Source organism: Equus caballus, unplaced genomic scaffold, assembly GCF_041296265.1.
Source record: "Equus caballus isolate H_3958 breed thoroughbred unplaced genomic scaffold, TB-T2T haplotype2-0000451, whole genome shotgun sequence".
NCBI lineage: Eukaryota > Metazoa > Chordata > Mammalia > Perissodactyla > Equidae > Equus > Equus caballus.
In genome coordinates, this window is record NW_027221893.1 from 466697 (window position 1) to 488406 (window position 21710).

Genomic DNA, 21710 nt, shown 5'->3' on the forward strand with positions numbered 1-21710 from the left:
GGTGCTTGTCACTTTTCCTTCTGGTCTGGAGTATTAAAGTGTCTTTTTGTACTATTTCAGGGGGTGGATTTGTGCTTCCCCTTAGTGGAAGTATCTGATCGCAGATTCTACTTGCTACCAGTGGGAGGGGCAGGAGCTGTGTATTCTGAGCCCACCGCGATCCCTGGCATCTGTGCCTGTCCTTTGGAATCTGTGCTGACTGGGCACGTCTGCCGTTGCCCGCTCACTGCTGCTGCTTTAGAAATGTGTGTGCATGTGCTCTGGTAGGAGTCCCTTCCTCTGGCTGAGCTGGTGTGTCAAGTGGAGGGAGAGGTGCTTTGTTTTGCATGCAGAATCCTGGGGGCATTCTGCTCTGCACTTGCTGTCTCCCCCCCCCCCCCCCGCCGGGGTGCTTGCTTGATAAAGATGCCCCTGCAATTCCTTGGCCTCCTCTGTGTGGGGCTTTCCCACAGCTGTAGGCAGCTCCAAGAGTAAAGGTGTTCCTGCGGAGAGCTGCCCCTTCCCACTCTCCTCACAGAGCCACATGCAGTCCTGTGCCCTAGATCACCGTCAAGGAGGAAGAGGAGATCCCCCTACCTCCTTCCACTTCATCCCGGGGGTACAGCACCTCCACCTTCAAATGTATGGCTGCCTGGGTCTCTCAGACGTCTGTTGTGTTGTGGGAATGTTCTCTGTTGGTTTATGAATGTCCTTTGCATTGTGTCTTGGGGAGAGAGTCTAAGGGAAGAGCTCACTCCACCATGATGGCGGATGTCACTGGTTTTTTGTGGGTGTGTATGTGAGCTGCCATTAGCATGGCAGATGGGTGGTGTAGGTCCGTACCTGGGAACCGAACCTGGGCCACCGAAGCAAAGTGTGCCAAACTTTAAGCACTAGGCCACTGGGGCTGGCTGCCAGATATCTAGTTTAAAATAGCCAAGTGTCATGAAACTTTCTAGTTTAAAAAGTCACTCATTCTTTAAAATAATAACCTGATGTCTAAGAAGAAATATTGAGATACCACTACCTTATTGTCTTTGTACAGTATTTAAAACTCATTCCTGGATGGGCTGTTTCTGCATTCGTGGCTAAAAGCTACAACTTCACCATGGCCGCCCCACAGCTCCTTTCCTTCCACATGCACGTTTCAGCTCACAACTGATGCTGGATGAGGGTGTTAAAGACTCTGAATCCTCTACTAAATAGTTTCCATACTGAGGGAGATTTTAATTCCTTCGCTCTGATGAAAGAAAGTCTATGCTTGTGAGATTTCTTGAAATATTTTACCATGAATGGTTCCACCAGTCTACCTGTAAGCTTTAAAGGTTTAACTCATGGAAGTTCTTCCGGTTTTCTAGCAGGTAATGGTGAAATATTTCTGGTTCCTAGTGCTATTGAAATTCTCTGTGTACTCTTGAGTTTTTACATCTAGGTGAGTCTGCGGAATGGCTCATCAGAAAGTACCCACTTTCTATTCATGATTCTGAGCTAAGTAGATTGTGAATATGTCACTCTGCTGCATAAAATTCTCCAAGGGTTCCCAACTATGTATAGTGTCAGGTAGAAAAGCCTCTCAGAATAGCATGTGAGCTCTTTACAATCTGGCACAATCCTATCATTTCAGATTCATGTGTATTCACTTCCTGCCATAGATCTCAGACTCTCGCCACACTAAACTACTGATCTCTTTCTCCAAACCTGTCAGGAAATTTCAGACCTTTCTACTTCTACTGATATACTCTTCCTTCTGCCTGTAATGCCTTGCCTCTCAGTGGGAATTGATATTTGTCCTTCACAGTGGAACAGAAATAACACCTCCTTTTTCTAGTATTTCCGATGCCCAAAGCAAAATTCATGACACCATTTTCTTTGGCCCCGTTGCTGTGGCCTAAATGTTGTGTCTCCCCAAAATTCCTTTGTTAAATCCTAAGGCCCAATGGGATGGTATTAGGAGGTGGGGCCTTTGGGAGGTGATTAGGTCATGAGGGCAGAGCCCTGAGGAATGGGATTAGTGCCCATATAAAAGGGGCTTCTGGGCCGACCTGGTGGCACAGTGGTTAAGGGCACATGTTCCACTTCAGTGGCCTGGGGTGCACCCGTTTGGATCCCGCGTGCGGACATGGCACTGATGGCAAGCCATGCTGTGGTAGGCGTCACACATATAAAGTAGAGGAAGATGGGCATGGATGTTAGCTGAAGGCCAGCCTTCCTCAGCAAAAAGAGGAGGATTGGCAGCAGATGTTAGCTCATGGCTAATCTTCCTTAAAAAAAAGGAGGGGGCCTTCAGAAACCCCTGTAGCCTTTGTCTCACAGAAATTATCTTCTACTGAATTTTTCCTCCCTTTTATTACCTCTGTTCTCTGCCTCCAGAACCCCGATAAAAGAAAGGGCAGACATGTATGCTGCTTCACATTTCTCTCCTATGTGCCATCATTCTGCCTTTGGCTCTGGTCTGCAAGATTCCACTGACTTTATCACCAGATCACTGACATGTTGTTAACCATCCCCATTCTCTTAGTCAGTCTGTCCACTGAATTGTTTTAGTGTCAAACATATTTTTAATTCCCAGGCACTCATTTTCGTCCTCTGATTACTCCTTTTTTGCAGCAGCAGTCTGTTCTTACTTTTGCACGTGCCATCTTTCCTATCTCACTAGAGTCATTTCTTACTCTTTTAACGTTGTTTTGTTTCCTGAATGATCTTTATTTCCTAAAAACACAATTATTTTACTTGTTAATCTTAATGTGAGTCACGTATGTGATTTTTTTTTCTTCACATTTGTTGACCCTTGGCTGTTAGTTCTTGTTTGTGAATAAAGATCTAGGCTGTTAAGCGGTGGGAGTTCCATTTGGATTTGTGTAGCTCTCTCTGCCAAGAAACTGCTCCCTGGATGAGCCTGTACTGGTGGGTCTGGTGCCATAACTGGAAAATGACAGTTCAGAGTTGTGGGGGTCAGCCGGCTGTGGAGAGCAAGTCAAAAAAGGGAGGACTTGACTTGAGCAGTGAATTATTTTGATGTGTTCCTTCTTGAGAAAAGCTGTGTTGCCTCTCCTTTTTCATTAAGGTGCCTGCTGGATGTTCCAGAGTTTCCTCAGACTCTGCTTTGCTTCCCATTCATGGTTCTACACTCAAATGAGGAGGCATCTGCATGTAAGCAGGTCACTTTCTTCAGCGTGCACAGCTAGGATTTTTATGTGGGGGCCAAAAGCCTCTGCTGTCTGCTGTATATATTTGGGAGGAGGGCAGGGAAGAGAGATGTGGTCCAACTAGCCCAGCCTTCCCAGATGCAGTCTTTTAAATCAAAAATATTCATATGTATATATATATATGTGTGTGTGTATATATATATATACACACACATATATATATACACATATATTGAGCAGTATGATAAGAGTGGCAAAATGGCTGAAAATTCTGTCTATCCTGTGTCCATGCCCCTCTGCAATGTGACTTTGGAGCCCCTCCTAGCAAGAGGTGGCATTTGTTTCTCCATCTTCTTGAATCTGGCTTGGCCCTGTGGCTTAGTTTGATCATTGGGATTCTAGAACAGTGACCTGAAGGAGAGACTTGAAAACCGCTTGCACACTGGACTTGCTGTCTCTTGCTGCCCTTATAAAGAAGATAGGTAAGGGGCCAGCTTGGCGGCATAGCTGTTAAGTTCGTGCACTCCACATCAGTGGCCTGGGTTTGCCAGTTTGGATCCTGGGGGTGGACCTATGCACTGCTTATCAAGCCATGCTATGGCAGGCATCCCATATATAAAGTAGAGGAAGATGGGCATGGATGTTAGCTCAGGGCCAGTCTTCCTCAGCAAAAAAAGGAGGATTGGTGGCTGATGTTAGCATAGGGCTAATCTTGCTCAAAAGAAACCCCAAATAAGTAAAAGACAGGAAAGTTAAAAATACATTTTTTTCCATATGAATTCTGAGCTATCAGAACTAACAGTCCTGGGAGCCAGCCCGGTGGCTCCGCAGTTCAGTGTGTACATTCTGCTTTGGTGGCCCGGGGTTCGCCGATTTGGATCCCGGTTGCGGACATGGCACTGCTTGGCAAGCCATGCTGTGGTAGTCGTCCCACATATAAAGTAGAGGAAGCTGGGCACGGATGTTAGCTCAGGGCCAGTCTTCCTCAGCAAAAAGAGGAGGATTGGCAGCAGTTAGGGCTAATCTTCCTCAAAAAAAAAAAATAACACTCCTATGAAGAAGCCCAAGAGGATGACAAGAGGCATGTGGCCCATTTGCTTCTGTTGCTCTGACCAACAGCCTGCCAGACTCATAGCATGTGACAAAGACTTCCCTAGATTATCCAACCAGCAGCCAATTTACAGCTGAGCATGGATGCCTGGGATACAGAGCCTGGGAGAGATGTACTGAGTTCACGCAGATAAGAAGAACTGCCTAGCTGATCCAAATCATGAACTAAATAAGCAGTTGTTGTTTGAGACCCCTAAGTTTTGGGGTAGTTTATCACCCAGCAAGAGCTCACTGATACAAACACCGCATTGTATTGATGTTCCAGCTACTGTAGATACTCTGATAAACAAAGTAGATCAGGCCTCTGTCCTCAGGTGACGAGAAACAAAGAAATAAATGAGTCAGACAACTTCAGAGATTCACACATGCTCTGAAGGAAAGCAAGCAGGGTGATGTGACTGGCTGGGGTTGGGATCTCATTTAGATACTGTGATCAGAGAAGAATGCTTTGAGCAGCTAAAGTTTGAGCCAAGACCTGAGTGACAAGGAAGAGCCAACCATGTGAAAGTCTGGAGGTAGATTGTTCCAGACAGGAAACAGCAAGTGCACAGGCAGTGAGCTGGGGAGATACTTCACGTGTTAAAAGGACATAAAGAAGGTCAATGAAGCTGGAGTTGGTGAGCAAAGGAGAGAGAGGGGAAAGATGTGAAGTCAGGAAACAGACCTTGGGGGAGGACTTGGCCTGTGATTCATTTACCAGTTACCTTCATGCTTGTACCCTGTCTCATCTCTGTCCTTGATGTTTGTGGACTAGGAGCTTGGAGCTCTCAAAGGACCCCTGTGGGAAGGGTCCCTCTTTTCTCCAGCATTTTGGTCTACATCTTTCTGTGATCTGTTTTCATCAGTCAGATCTATCTGCTTTCTGTCTTCTCGGATTTCTTCAAGATGTCCTCCAGCTGACTGCCATTCTAGTTTACTAGCATTACCACGGACTCGTTCTTTTTAAAATACAAGATGGTTTTTGGGGGCGTTTTTAAGGACCTTCGTATATATTAGTCCCCAAATCACCATCTTTAGTTGAAATTCTCATATCTCATGTTTAAATTTGGAGCTCTAAGCCCATAAATCTCCCATCCCCCTTTGTTATCCTATCTTTTTCTCTGTTTCTTCTCTTTTCAGCTTGTCTTTACAGTGGTTGGTGAGAGGCCAGCCCTCAGTGGGCTCTTTATTCACTATCCAAGAAATATGTCCTGAGAAGCTTTTATCTGCAAACAAAATGGAAGCCCTTCTCACCTACCAGTTGCCCCTTTGCAGCCACTTGCCTTGCTCGGTTCCTGCTGAGTTGAATATGCTCATCCAAACACCCCCTGCTGGGACACTGAGGGGACACAGGGTCAGTTCTTCCCAGTGCCTTCCACTTCACTAGACACTTCAGGTGTTTCATTTCCTAGGGAGGTTTTGATGTCTCAGAATTCATATACCAGAAAACTGTATTTGAACATCCTGGTCTTCCATCTATCTGTCTGTCTATGTTCTATCTTCATTGAGTTTTGGGTGCCACAAATCATTAGATGGCACATAGGATGTCATACCTGGGAGGGATGGTCCATGTTACCCTTTTGAGAACAGGAGATGCTACACCCTTGCAGACCAAGAGCTTGGCCTTCCTGGACGTTTGTAAAGTTTCCAGGCAAGGAATCTTCACTTATCTCCCTAAAACAGATAAACATACTTTTGTACAGAGATGAGTGCACGTGAAAGGTGAGACTAGCAATCTTCAGGGCCCAGAGCTTACTCATGATGTTTTCTTCCACAAATCTGTTGGGTCCTTTGCAGAAGCCCAAAGTACAAAACTCTTTGCCTGCCCTGCATTTGCCTTACAGGAATACCACTACACACTTCCCTCCAGCCCAGAATCAGAGGCCAGAGCACGTTGAATGAAGAGGAAAGGAGGTCCATATTCTCTTTTCTACCCCAGGGCCATTGCGAGTGCTGTTCCCTTCACCATTCTCCGTGCTTTTCCTCCAAGTCTCTTACTTATCCTGGCTCTTACTTATCCTTCTGGACTCAGCTTATATGCCGCTTGCTCGGAGAGGCCGTCTCTGCTTTTCTGATCTTCCCTTCCTTCCCCAAGTCTAGTGGATGCTGCTGGTGCCCTGCCCGGGTCCCCTTCACTGGTGGCACACTCTTTCCTCAGTTGCTGTGAGTATTCATTGCTCAAATGGAGCTGCCTTGCCTGGGAGGTTACTCCTGGCCGCAGGGGACGGTCAGTGGCCAATGATTGACTGGGGCACAAAAAGCCGGAAGCCTGGCCTCAAGGTGGACCAGAGCCTTCTGGGATACGAGGGAGAAGTTAGTCTCCAGCTGAGACAGCCCCTTTGCTTAGTTTTCTTCTCCTGTCTGCTGCTTCCCTCACACTGCACCCCCTCCAGAGAGCCCTCCTCCAATGAATCCTTTTCACCAGAGTCACTGTCTCAGGCCCTGCTTCTGGGAAGCCTGACCGAAGACACTGAGAAAGCTTTCTTTAAGAGGTTTGTCTGTGTATTTACACAGCGAGGACAAGTTTTCTCTCTGACCCCTGCGCCTCTAACAGTGATGGAGTGTCATGTGAATGGACTCGGATGTGAATAGTCCCCCTGGAACTGGCCACACAGCAGCCCCCCGTCTGAGGCTCCTGAAGAGCTTCTCTAGGAGGTGGAAGGGGAAGAAGAAAGAGACACTGCACACAAGCAGTTCACCGGGAGGCTGTGCTGTCATTTCTGAAGCAGAGCTCTTTGACCTGCTAAAAAGGGGTATCTTTTAGAGGCTTTAGTAAAAATCATTTAATCTAAAATTCAATATCAATGCCGCTCGTTAATTTTTAAGAACCCCATATCTGTTTTTTCCCTGAAGTGAAACAAATTTGGTTAAGGATGGGTGTTTCTGAGTTTATTTCCTACACAGTTGAAAGCTCAATGTCATGGTTAAGTCTCTTGTCCCAAAGGTAACCCCTTGGGAGCCACAGCAATAGCACAAACTAATGAAACAGGAGGAATTCATGTTTGAAGAGCCAGAGCCTCTGGAGACATTGACTCAATGGCCTGAGCCCCACAGGATGGTTTCGAATTGAGTTCCTATGCAAATGCTTTTAAACACCAGTCCTGTGTCACTTACACATTCAATACTTAAAATTTAGATTATCTGGAGGTGACTCTTGAGATTTAACAATTGTGACGTTTTCTTGAGGCATGAACTCAACTCACACATCCTACAAAGTTGGCAGATGGTGAGTGAACGAGGTGACCATTGAGCATCTACTTGGCATGTGTGCAGTAACTCACATGAAGGGATTTAAATCTTTCCAACTGTGAATGTTGCTAACAGAAGGGCAGAGGTGGGGGGAAGAAATGGCAGGTGTTTGAGGGTCTGCAAGACCAAAGCTCTCACAGCTGTCGCGTGATTACCATAGGCCCTCCATGTCAGCCACCACAATGGCTGCTTTAGAATCTGATTTTCCAGATGCACAGTTAAGGATACAGAGGCACTGATGTGCTGTCTTAGGAGGAAGATGGAGCTTGGGTGTCTGTTAAATTGGAATTTGAAGGTGATCAGGGTTGTGATCCCCTCTCTGATTTTCCCAGCTTCTCGCACCCGCAGTTGAAGAAGCCGTGTCCTGATAGTCTCAGGCAGACTAGTTCCGCCGATTCCTTATTCCCAGTGCAGGTTTGCTTTTCTCTCTGCATCTTTCTTTTCTGTTTATGACACCACCGTCTTAGTTGCTGAAGTTTCCAACCTTGACCGTAGGCCCCTGTACGTTTGTCCTTCTTATGTCTTCTCCTGTCATTAACCTCAGGGCCACCTCCACCCCTTATCTTCTGGCTATGATTCCTTGGGCTCCTCACGGGATGTGACCATCACTTCCATCCACTTGAATCCTTCATGGGCCTGGCCTCGCCTTGGACCTTTGGGTGACTCTGAGTCTCTCCTCCTCCAAGAGCATCATTATGGGGACCCATTGGGAAAATCCTCTACTTTGGCTCTGCTCCCAAGGTCTCCTCCTACAGCAGCGTGTGCTGCCTTTTCCCTATCACGGGAAGCGTGTGAGATTAACTGTTTTGACTCCTTTCTCTTGTTTGAAAGAAAGCAACACCAAGATGTGTGTTTCCTCCCAGAAAGACTAGAGATAGGCAATAAGGAAGGGGAAAATGTGTCTGCAAATCTGTAGCTTAAAGCTTCATGTGTTTAAAAATCATTCTCGTTTGTCTTTTATATTCCTATAAAATGCATAGAGAGTTTTATCCATCAGTATTCCAGACAAGATCAAAGAAGCCTATGTTCTGATAGCACCATTAAAGAGGAGGGGCCCCTCTCTCCCTGCTGCCCCTGAACAAAGGCTCCCGTGAAAGCTAGGACAGTCGCTCTGACACCTGACCCATCACCAGATGAACCTCAGGAGCTCTGGGCCCAGGGGTGTCCTGACTGGAGCCAGAACACAGGAACAAGGGAGGTTATAAGACCTGAATAGTACTTGGCATTGGATTTGATAGACACTGCAGGGACTGAAAAACTCTTTAGCCAGTTTTCTTCTTTTACTCTCTCATAGTTTGTATTTCATTTCCATCAAATGGCATGAAAGCATGTCATTGGCCAGCGAGAGGATGAAACCCTGATGTGGACTGGACCTACCCTAAACCTAGTGTGAATTCTGAAATCCCCACGACTGATCACAGTGACTTCTCCTTCCACCTCTTCAGCTCTGTCTTCCCCTGGAGCCTGCTGTCTGTCAGCTCAGGATCTCCGTGCTCACACCTCTCTGGCCTTGCTTGTTTCAGCCCAAGGTTAGCCACTTTGCTGGTTCTCGTGAGCATCCCTGATGCCCTTACCTCTGTGCACTTCCATGACCCCTGCCTTCCCATCCTCAGCCATGCCACTCATGACCCCCTTCAATATCTAGAATGTGAGGCCGCACCGAATAAAATCACAAGAGTTATTTGCTCTTTATCTAGTTGGCCCTTTGATGGTTCTGATGTCCTCAATCCTTCACTGGTTGACCACAACATATTCTTAAAGTACTCCAAACCTGTTCCACTCTGATCAAGGTCCGTATGCCATCCCCACTGCCAAACTCGGCAAAATCATGTTTTGTGGGGACCAAGTCCATCAGTGTGAGTTTTCTCAAAATCTCTCTCATCTACATCAAATTCATTTTTGTATTTGCCCCTCTCTTGTTTTTCTTCTTTCCTCCAATAAAGAAATTTCCCTTGGTATTATCTAATCAAGTTGAAAATGTACATGGTCCCTGACTCAGTATTTTTTTCTGTCTCTTCATCTCCTTGCTTATTTTCCTGTTGACTTATTCTATGTATTTTTTTTTAGAAGGTCTGTTTAGTTCTTAGGAGGATGAAGCTGTAGAGAGAGCCATGCTCATTATGTGTGTCCCTTTCCTCCAGAATCTCAGCCTCCTCCAAAATAGACACAGAGGTCGGACACTGTCATCCTGGAGCTCAGAGCTCAGTGGGGAAGATGGAGTATGAATAAAGTGTTACAACGCAACGTAAGTACTATAACGGATGTCCACTCCAGGTACGGGTGCGGCACAGAGCAGCAGATGAACTCAGTGGGGGTGGAGGCAGGAAAGCGTTACAGTCAAGAAACAGCTGAGCTGGATCTTAAAGAATTATTAGTTCAGTAGACAAGGTGGGGAGGTAGCCATTAAATATCTGTTAGATTAGTAAACGAAGGGTATATCCCACAGAGAAAACAACGGGTGCCAAAAGAGTGACGAAGTGACACAGCTCTGTCTCTTGAGGAAAAGTGCAGGCTCAGTCTAGCTAAAGCAGGTGGGAGGAAGAGAGAGCTGGCAAATGGGCCTGAGAGCTCAAAAACTAAAATAAAGAATATACCTAAGAAAATTAGATGAAGGAAATAATACTGATAAAAGCAGAAAATATTGGTTCAAGAAATCATGAAAACAGTAGCATTAACACTTAATTCCAAGAGTTGTTTCTTGAAAAGAAAGAAAGAGCAAGAAAGGAGAGACAGCAAGAGACCAGAAAGGCAAGAAGAAGGGATGGAGGGAGGATAGAAAGAGGTCTTGTAAGTTTAATCAGGGGAAAAGGAAAACACATACAAAGTAAATGTATTGAAAGTGTATTTATAGAGGGCTCGATACTTCCCAGGTCCTGGGCAAGGTGTTGGGGACAATCAGCTGTATAGACAGACACGTTGTCTGCCTTTGAGGAGCTGAATTTTAACGAAGAAAGTGCTTCTTTAAACACGTAACTACACAGACAAAATATAACCCACTAATTGAGAGATGTGAAGGCAAAGTAAAGAATACAGCGAGAGGCTGGAGCAAGGTCAGAAATTAACTTGGGGCTGGGTGCTGGGTCGTGAAAGGCTATCTGAAGATGTGGCATTTCAGCCAGCATCTGGGAGAGGAGGATGAGTTAACCAGACAAAGAGTGAGTGCAGAAGCAATCCAGGGAGAAAACCAGCCCGTGTGAAGGTCTTGAGGTAAGAAAGTCCAAGTCACTGGAAGAAGGTGAGTGGGGCTGCAGTGCACAGAGGAAGCAGAGAGTTGCCAAGACTTACAGGGAGGGTGCCAACAGTGTCAGTTTGGCCAGGACTAGGGGGAGGGTCCTGGCGTGTAAGACTTTCAGATTTAACACTGGGACAGTCCCGAGCAAACCTGGATGAACTGGTCACCCTATTTACAGGCCTCATTCATGATTTTGGACCTTAGCAGCAGAGCAGTGTGGCAGCCATAATCGAGGCAGCCATAGTGAGGATGGAGAGAAATGGACGGATTCAAGAAATATTTAGATGTAAACTGACAGAACTTGAGGACAAAATGATAGCCAGGGAAGGGGTTAGGGCAGGGGGAATAATCTAGAATGAACTGCAGATTTTTCTGGCTTTGGAAACCAGAGAGATGTGCATTAAAAAGGAATTAATACAGAAAGAGACGACGCTAAAGTTGGTCTTTGACGTTAACTATCAAGTGAGAGCTCGAGGTTTGATCACATTTGAGCACACAGGAATAAATTTTGGTACCCTCCATCTCTCCCACCCCTCGGATTGAAATAGAAAGTGGACCTGGTAGAAACCCAAATGTGCTCCAGACAGAATTTGGAATTCAGTTTGAACCTGTAAAGAAGTGGAGTGTTCCTCACCCTGATAAGGGGACAAGACAACATAATAAGTAAAAGGAAAACCGGAAGGCTTTGTTACAGACCGCATTCAGCCTGCATTCAGATGGCATGTCAAGAACTGTATTACTCTTGTCCCCTCGTCCAACTCTTAGACTCCCATAATTAACCCAGAGGAAGTTGTAAGTGAAATAATTATGAAGTCCTTTCAAAACTAGACACTTGACACATGTGTTATAGAAACCTTATAAAAAGGAAACTGGATTCTTGTAAATTTTAAGATTATATGAATTCAGACACAAAGACACTCCTATGAATTTTCACAAAAATACTCAAATCACAGAGTTTGTTCTGCCTGCCATTGAGATGTGGGGGATTTTGCTGTGTGCACTAAATTCTCTTCTTCTTCTTTTATTTATTTACTTATTTCCTTCTTCTCCCCAAAGCCCCCCAGTACGTAGTTGTATGTTTTAGTTGTGAGTCCTTGTTGTGGCATGCGGGACGCCACCTCAGCATGGCTTGATGAGCAGGGCTATGTTCGCACCCAGGATCTGAACCGGTGAAGCCCTGGGCTGCCAAGCAGAGCACGTGAACTTAACCACTCGGCCACAGGGCAACCCCTAAATTCTCTTCTTTAACTGCCCATGTCACGAGAGCACAAGACTAGAATGAAGACAAGCACGGGAGACCAAGGATGAGAGTGTATTGAACATGAAGGTCTCATCCACATTCGAAAGCACAATCCCGGTGAGACCTCAGTCATGTATCTAGACGGGTGAGAACTTGCTTCCAGTGTCCCTGAATCCCAAATGGAAGGATGCTTTTCCTGTATGTGGGAGCCGAACGCCAGGGCTGGGAAGGGCTGCCAAACTCATTCAGCCCAGTCTTACATCCGCAGTCTGTTTTTCAACACTCCTTCACTCGTTTATTAATTTAACAAATATTATTGGCACCTGCTGTATACACGGCACTCTTCTAGGGACTTGGGATCTGGTGGTGAACAAAACAGACACCAGTTCCTCCTGTCGTTGACGTTATGTTCTAAAGAAAGGATTCAAGTAGTAAACAATAAGAATAAGCAGTAAACGTAGTGAGTAAGTAAGTTACATAGATAGTACCATAGGTTGGAAGGTGAAAACAGTGCAACAGAGAAATAGGAGGGCAGGGAAAGAGATCAGAGCGATGGTGAGGGGGCAGGGTGCAGCTTCAATAAGGTGGTTGAGTAGCTCCTTGTGAAGATGATGTTTGAAAGCAGTTTTGAAAGAGGTGAGGCAGTTAGCCACGGGGATCTCTGGGAGGAAAGCCTGGTTGGTGGTTTTATTTCCCTCCAGGACAGTCCCGAGTGCTCTAAAGTGGGCTGTTTAGCAAAGTGCTCCACTGGGTTCAGAAGCTGGGCTTTGCTCAGGTCCCACTCATGAGTCGTGTGTCCTAATCAGTTTGTTCTAGAGTACTCTAAATAGCCCACCACCCTCACAAGTCCCCTGCCCCCAGAGCCCCTGCTTCGGCTCTCCCTGTTGTAGGATAATGGATGTCGTGGAATTGTCTGTTTAGGTGTCCAGCTTCTGCAGGAGGAAGTACAGAAGCTCCGAGATTAGGCCACACAGGGTCGAAACCTGCTTCTGCCGCTGACTGGCTGTCTGTCCTTCATCAGGTCATTTAACCTCTGTGAGTCTCAGTTTCCTTATCTGTAAAGACAAGATGATCATGTCTGTTCAATGGGAGTGTCATTAGTATTCCCAGAGAAATTGTGTGTATAGCTCTTGGCATGGTGCTTGGCACACAGTAAGCACGTAACTAAAACTAAGACTCTGGTGGTGCCCACTCCAGTGCCATCTCCTTGAGGGCAAGGCCCCTCTTGTCTTCCATTCTAGTTGACCAGTGCCTGGCATAGAGCCTGGCCCGTGTAAGGATGGTCGTGAGCAATGGAGTGCAGTTTGTCCAGGAACACCCAGGAGAACACACCCGAAGCCTCACTGGAGGACTCAGCCTCCTCGTCTGGTTGGTACATAGCCACCCATCCATCCGTTCACCAGGATGACAAGTTTATACACACACACCAGAATCAGGTTTTTCCTTTTCTTTTCTTTCTTTCTTTTTTTTTTGTGAGGACGACTAGCTCTGAGCTAACGTCTGTTGCCAGTCTTCCTCTTTTTTGCTTGAGGAAAACTGTCGCTGGGCTAACATCTGTGGCAGTCTTCCTCCATTTTTTGTATGTGGGACACTGCCACAGTATGGCTTGGTGAGCAATGTGGAGGTCCATTCCTGGGATCTGAACCTGTGAACCCCAGGCTGCTGAAGGAGAGTGCACAAACTTAACCACTTCGCCACTAGGCTGGCCCCCAGAGTCAGATTTTACTCCTCTTTTTTCCCTGAATTGACTGTCTTGGGAAGAGAAGAGTAGCCAGGTGAGGGGACGTGTGTGGGGAAGTTTTCTTCCCTACAAGAAAGACTCTAATAAATGAGACTGTTTCTTATCCAAGTTATAGTATTTCTTGGCACTTTTTTCTTTCAAAATGTGTTTTTTGTCTAAAATTGAAGCGTAATAGTAATAACAAAATTGTCTCGAGTGTCAGGCTCCAAGTTAAAGGTAGGCTGTGATTCTGTATATAGAAGAGCTTCATAAAGAGAATCAGAACTCTGATCCCAAATGCCCCGCAGTGTGGGTAAAAAGGTACCAAATTAAAAAGACTGTTGCCAAGTTTCCGTTCTTACTGCGTTTTGAGATTCAGAACTATAACGGCATGGCGCTCAGACTCTGTCAGTATGCATTGGACTCTGGTGGCTAATGTGCAAAGTCCATAATTACCCGGCCCTTCTGGATGTCCCAACAGGAACCAAGTGGTGAGGACCTGCAGGCATCTCTGAGCCTCCTGAGGTTGAGGGCCGGTGGGTGGAAACCCCATTCTGGGCCAAGGGAAGTGGCAAGATAGTCATTCTTGCTGTGAGCTGGTTTGAATACAGATGTGAAGTGAAGAGGTGATAGTGCTGTGACGCTGTCTGCTGTCCAGGCTTGTGGCCCCAGTCGAGCCTGTAGCCTGTCGTTGTGAATACATCTGATGGGCGGCTGTGGCAGTGACTCCTCCTTCCACAGCGGTCTCCTGTCCTGTCGAGGGTGTGTCCACAGCTGAACAGAAATCCCACCAGTTTTCCACTTTGCCCTGGAACAAAGGTTGACCCAGAGCCTCTGAGCTAATTCTGGCCACTGCTTGTTCTGTCAGTAAAGTTTGAGTGGAGCACACCCGCGTCTGGCCGTTTATGGCCTGTCTGTGAGGGCTTTTGAGCTAGGATGGCGGAATTGAGTGGTTGTAGCAGGGGCCTGCAAAGCCTAAAATGTTTATCATCTGACCCTTTACAGAAATGTTGCCAATGCCATTCTACGTGAATGAAGGTGTCTGGAGTGCTTGCACCCAGAGAAGGTTGTGAGATCGTTGTCATCACCCAGACGTGGTAGCAGACACCTGCACTCACACTCAGATGAATCTGGGGCTGGCCTGGGACCTCGACGCAGACATCTGGTTGCAGCCGAAAGACATCGTCCCTCACCTTAAATTAAGGACGTTAACGTGAAATTGACTGGTCTTGTAATTTTGTTTGTACTTGATTTTTAAGTTTGTTTTGGTTTTAGAGTTGTGTAAGAGCTAAAAGAATAAGGAAGTTTTACCAGGATGTCTGTTTGTAAATATTTAATTTATGTTTGAATAAAAGTAATTCAAGTGACACTAGAGCTCCTGGAGCAGTTTCGGAGGGGGATTTGTACGTGACTCAGGTTGGAGAAACATGGCTGAAGCTTCTCCCTCTGCCCTTCACGCTGGCTTCCCTGCCTTCTCTTCTCTATCTGCTCTAAGCTATATCCTTTAACCCGAGGCTGGCAGACATCTTCTGTGCAGGGTAGGTAGTAAATACTTTTAATGATTTCTGCTGTTTAGCACAAAAGTGGCCATAAACAAGGTGTAAACAAATGAGCATGGCCGTGTTCCACTAAAACTTTATGGATGACGCTGAAATTTAAATTGCATTTAATTTTCCTGTGCCATAATACGTTCTTTTGATTGGTTTTCAACCGTGTGAAAATGCAAAAATCATCCTTAGCTCATGAGCCGGAAAATAAAACGACAAAGGACTGGACTTGGCACATAGTTTGCTGACCCCCGTCCTTTGATATCAATGAATGTGTCTTTCCAAACAGTAGATTTTCTTGTGTTCTTGCTTAAAAATCTGCACTTGGACCCATGTTTCTTATTGGGTTAAGTCCGTTCACCAGGCATAGCACTTCCTCCTTTAGGATATTTTTCCAATCCCATTTTCTTCTCTAGCCCTTGATGAAATCTGTGCTCCGAACACATTGAACTCATTATTGTTCCTCTGTTTTCCTGCCTTCTTTTTTTTCATGTCATCTTGCCTTTTGCATGCAGTCTTAGCCCAGTACACCCTTCCCCTCATTCTCACCTGGCAGCGCCCTAAATGTTCCTCCTGAGCCGTCTCTCCTGCACAGTGTCCCATCTGCACAAGCAGCGCAGGCTGCTCCCTCCTGCACTCCCACCTGGTACTCAGTGTCCTATTAGAGAGAGCACTTATGAGGGTGAATTCTAATTGTTTATCTGAGGGGTTTCTTGCCCTGATCACAGGAGCCTTTTGAGACAGAGATTCTGGCAATTTATCAACATCTAGCAAGGTATCCTAACACCAAGTAGATGGTCACGAAACATTGGCTTAGTGAACGGTCCAGCAGTTATTAGTAATAGAAATAACAGCTACTATTTATGAGTCCTTTTTATCCTTCAGACACTGTACTGAGCACTTTGCATGTATGATCTAGTTAGTGTATCAGGTTCAATGAATTTTCCCTCCCTCTCATTGTTTTTCTTAGGTCACAACTCCTTAATGTCATAAGGTACTTACTGTATATTCCACAGTGGAATTTCAGGCATGGAAGATATGCTGATGGGGGATATTTAGGTCCCTTAAATCCCATTGGCTCTGCTGCATGGTTAAGCCAGTTCCACATTCTTGCCCTATAGCAGCCCCATGCCCTGAACAAAGAAAAGCCTACCAAGTTCTTATTAAAGAAAAGATAAAAATAAACTGTTGGCACTTCAGCAGACTTCTGCTTCAGCTTTGTCACTGGGTGAGATTAGGGGTACGCCTGCTTTAGTGGAGTCTCTAGGACATCAGTGATGCTCGGGTTCGAGTCAGAGAGGGCCCCAGGGCCCTGACTGTGCCTCTCCTCCTGGCTGAGGCAAGAAGAGGCCCTTTGTTGGGCAGTGGCTGCTTTCCAAATGGAGAGTCCTTAATGGCTCTTCGACTGCTTTACACCCTGAGGATAATGAGTAATGTTGCTGCTCGGTGGTTCAGCACCAATGTTTCAAAGAAGATACACAGAACATGCAACAAATCCGGAATCTGAACCCGTCCCAGGGAGGAAAAGGCGTCTCCTTCAATGTTCAATAGAAGAAGTCCATCCTTCTGGGAAATGTATTTAGAGGGGAAAATTTAAATAAATAAATAAGAGGCCCTTGTGATTTTTTGTGCAATTACAATTCATTTTTGTCTTGTTCTTCCACGGTTGAGGCTACACGGTAGGAAGGTCTTTACAAGGAAACATAAAGTGCAAGGCAGTGGAGGTAACAGAATTTTTCTGAAAACTTGGGATAGTGCCACCTTTTCTAGCTACTTGTCCCAAAGCTCCTTTCCAGAAATGTTCACTGGTTCTTTCCTAGCCTGTGGCATGAACTGTGGCAGATGCTGGGGCAGTGACAGAGCTGACTCAAGGGTAGAGTCTGCCTTTGCCCTGTCTAGGCAGGAAGCCTCTTCCCTAAACTGAGTGAAGAGGGGAGACTCAGCTGTTTGGGGCTGCTGCTGAGCAAGGATGAGAGAGAGGAGCACAGAGAAATGCTCAGTGAGTTTGACAATGCTGGAGCAAGAGTGAGGTTGCTTGAGGAGTGAATGGAAAGAGAGGGAGTGGAAAAGATGGGTGTAGACAAACTGTTTGGATAAAGTTTGCTATGAAAGTCAGAGTCACAGTGGCAGTAGCGTGCAGGGGAGGGTAAGATCCGAAAGAGCCTTTTGTGAGCATTTTTTTAGTGGAAGAGGCTTATCTAATTTCAAAAGAATTCCTGATGGCAATTGTTGATCTTTTTTCTGTCCTTATAATGTCACCTTTTCCAAAATGTCATGTAAATGGAATCACACAGTAAATCCCTTTCCGAGACTGTCTTCTTTCCCTTGGCAAAATGCATTTCAGATTCCTCCACATTGTTGTGTGTCTCAACGATTCATTCCTTTTTATTGCTGAGCAGTATCCCCCCGTATGGACGTACCACTTTCTTTATGCATTCACCAAAGGGCACTTGTATCATTTCCAGTTTTTGACGATTGTGAAGAGAGAGCTGCAATCAACATTCACACGCAGAGTTTTGTGTGTACATGCTCCCCTTTGTCTTGGGTAAAGACCCAGGAGTGGGGTTGCTGAATTATATGATAATTGTATGTTTATTTTTACAACAACTCCCGAGTTATTTTCTAAAGTGGCTTTACCATTTTGCTGAGTGTAATTTGTTCAAAAATTAGTGACTAAAGTTAAAATTTATGAAACTCCAAAGGCAAGGACCTGGTAAACAGGGAGAGAGCAAAGATACAGAATCGAGTGGGGAAAGGTGAATCTTCAAATTCCCAGGAAGAAGCAAATGGGATGCAGTAAAGAGGAGCAGGTGATGGCCTCACACAGAGGAACACCACCTTTCTGAGAGAGGAGACAGGATGGGTGGGGGTGGGTGCAGTTATTGGCTTGTTAGCAGAAAGTTGAGAAGACGTTTCTATCTTTGAGGCAGAAGCTAGCAAAAGAAAAAAGGGGAGGTGGAAGTTTGAGAAGAGTGGAGATTTAAAGCAGTCTGCAGAGTGTGGGGAAACGAGCTGCCTGGAGAAATGTGGTAAGATGTCGGGCAGTGTTGGGCTGGTGATCGGTGATTCCAGTCTGCTCTCTGGAAGCTAATGAGTTTATGATACCAGCCAGAGAGTAAACTGAAGTGCTGGACGGTTAATCCAGGCCGGACAGACAAGCAAGTGAAGGCAGGCCGGGATGATGGACGGAAAGAAAGTCAAAGAGTTGGTTCATTATTAAGTTCTTGTCCCAGCTTCAAACTCACCTGGAGCTGGGACTGGTAATCTGAAAATGACATTTCTGCATGGCCAGCCGGTTTCTTATTAGACTGTCCCAATAGAGAGAGAGAGAGGGAGAGAGAGAGACAGAGAACACTAGAGGATGATTGCAAGGCTGAAGGCGGGAGAAGGGACTTGCTCATTCCCGTGTGCCCGTTGTTGCTGCGACCATCCCCCTTGCAATGCTTCACCGTGTTGTCAGTGACGCTTCCTTCTGGAAGCTGCAGTTGAGTCCAGTTTGCAGCTCTTCCAGCCTCTCAGAACCAGCTTCATGGCACCCTCTCCAGGGCAGCCGCAGCAGCCGGCAGTGCCCCTCCTCTGAGATCTGGGCCCTGGGCCCATGGGCCCTCCTCCAAGCTTCCATGGTTCAACGCGCCCAACTTCTTCCCTTTGTTTTCCCCTTTCTAGTGGTACTAGCTGCTTCCTGCAGTTGCTCCCTCCCTTAAGGTTAGAATTTTGCCTGTTCCTTTCTCAATACCAGTTAACACTTTTTAGTATTAAATTGTTTCTGTTCAAATAAGTTGTGTGATTTCTTTCTCTTGAATGGGCCCTGAGGGCTCAACTGGTGGTACCTAAGAAGTGAAAGAGCATAGTAATAAAAATATTTGAGGCAGTGAATTGGAAGCTTAGGAGGTTTGTGTGCTTGAATTAGTAACTTAGAGTGGAAGAGTGTGAGCGTGATGACCAGCTGGAGGCTGCTTTGGTCAGCGGATGGCTGAGCTGGAGGGTCAGGTTACTGGAGATGAGGGAGTCCCAGGCCTGAGATGCATGGCATGGCCGGTGAAACCAGCCCGGATGACGACGGGGCTGGGACGGAGAGGAGAAATGTGTGCCAAGGACTAAATAAATAACCAGGCAAAGTCTAGAATGTCATCCGATGAAAGGGATATGCAAAGAATAGGCAGTCAGAGTTGAATGACCTGAGCTTCAGAAGAATAGTTTTTTCTTTGTTTTTTAATGAGATGAGGTTATAAAATTTTCCTGACAGGTGTGCAAAAACTTGAATAAATAAAAAATAGATATCCAAATCCTGGATGGAAAGTCTTCATCCTCTCCAATCTTAATCCCAATAGGACTTTCTGGACCTTGATGACAAGTTCCTAATTGTCATCTGTGCGAATGTTATGCCAGAAACAGAGAGGAGAATTTTGAGGGGAAAATGAGGGGGAAGGAGCTTTGAATAGATACTGCTGTGTATTCTACAACAGCAAACCGGTGACATAGGAATACACAGATCAATGGAACAGACTGGAGAGTCTAGAATTAGATCAAAGATAATGATATAGAAGTTTAGAATCGGATAAAAGTGGCATTTCACGTTTGTGGGGAGAATAATTTGCAGATAATTGCTTAATCATTTGGTAAAACAATGTTAGACTTATGTAGTTGAATACATAAAGGAGGCAAACATTCTTATTAAGTTACAAAAGGAATGGGGCCGGCCCCGTGGCCGAGAGGTTAAGTTCGCACACTCTGCTTCGGTGGCCCAGGGTTTTGTCAGTTTGAGTCCTGGGCGCGGACATGGCACCGCTCATCAGGCCATGCTGAGCCGGCATCCCACATGCCACAACTAGAAGGACCCACAACTAAAAATACACGACTGTGAACCGGGGGGCTTTGGGGAGAAAAAAGGAAAAATAAAATCTTTAAAAAGCAACAGACTATTATGCTGTTATTTAAAATGACGCTTCAAAGAAGTTTCCCCGCATTGTTCTATGGCTGTTCCAGGCACAGGCTGTTATCTCTGTGGACTCCACATCTTGGATGTAACAGGCAAGTACATCCCCTCCTTCCCCAGCCTGTAACATTGTAACATTGAAAATGATAGCCTAGATTCTAGAAGGTACATGAAATGGAAATAACTGATGGGAAGGTTCAAGTCATTCTGAACATTTTCAAATGCAGCTTCTCCCCAGTTGAAGGGTGTCCTGAAGACCCCATGTCCATAAGACGGGCCTGTGGTCATCTGTTTTGATTCGCCTATTTGATCTCCATTTAAAAACCATCTCTTCCAAGTCATGTAGCTTGGAGTGGGATGGGGGGTCAGGAATTCCCTCAACATCTATCTGGCTCCAAGAGTGAGCACATGACAGGGGCCTGACCTGGCCAATCAGGGCTTTCAACCATCAGAGCTGGGGCAGATCATAAAGAGTTGATGTGTTTGTTGTAATTGACATCGTCAAGCTCCTGGATCCAGCTGCACCTGAAATCTACCCCACTACTGTCTACATGTGCAAGCTACAAGCCCTTAGAAATTATTTTATTGAATTAAGCCAGTCTTAATTGAATTGGATTCTTTCCCTTGAAACTCCAAAGAGTTCTGACTCACAGGGTAGAGAGGCACAGTCACAATGGCAAATATCAGTCTCCTTTGCCCTCTCGCTCTACGTCAAGCATCTACCTGAACTTTTTGTACTTGAAATTTCTCCTGATACGTAGCTATACTAACAGCTTTCAGCCTGCCTTAAAATTTCATACCTTTTGGAATACATTTTTACAAGTATTTTAATTAGAAGGTGGGAGAGAGCAAATTTATACAAATCCTTGAAAAGTCGTTTAGCAATATATAGTAAGAACCTTAAAAAAATAACCCTTTATACTTTGTCTCAAGAATTCCCCTTTTTAGCATCCAACCTAAAGACATACTTAGTAATAGGGGTTTATGCTAAGGATACCTGGGAAATTAGGAAAGACAAGAACCTCAATTGCCAAGCTGCCAGTTCTCACAGAGACTAGAATGTTGTTTAAGCTCAGCTCATCCAGGATTCCATGCTCCTACAGACACTAGGCTATGCTGCCCCCCTCTGAAACACATTGCTCCCCACCTCGTCACAACGGTGACTGACTTACTCTCTACATTTTATTGATCCTATTGTTACTAAATGCTCTCTGCTCAGCTTCTTGGTACCCTGTAGCTTCTGCTTATGGCATCAGCCACCTCAGAGTCTGGTGCTGCCCTCTTCCTGTGTGTCCTCTACCTCACCACCAACTGCTGACTGTCTCTGGCTGATGGATGGTTCCTGCTGACAGTAGTTCTATGGACCCCTGGCTCCTGATGAACAAAAGCTCCTGCTGAAACCTGTCTCCTTTTGACCTGTGGCCTCTGCTGACTCATGGCTCGTGCTGACTCATGGTTTCTAGAGATCCACGGTTCTTTCTGAACCTCTGCTCCTGCTCATCCATGGGTCCTGCTGACTTACATCTTCTGCTGACACATGTCCTTTGCTGAAACATAGCTCCTGCTAAGCCA

General features: G+C 45.7%; 1 pseudogene; it reads left to right on the top strand.

Annotated features, from left to right (window-relative positions):
* Positions 1-15024, top strand: part of LOC138922136 (heparan sulfate glucosamine 3-O-sulfotransferase 4-like) — a 145746-nt pseudogene extending 130722 nt beyond the window's left edge.
* The last annotated feature ends 6686 nt before the right edge of the window (positions 15025-21710 follow it).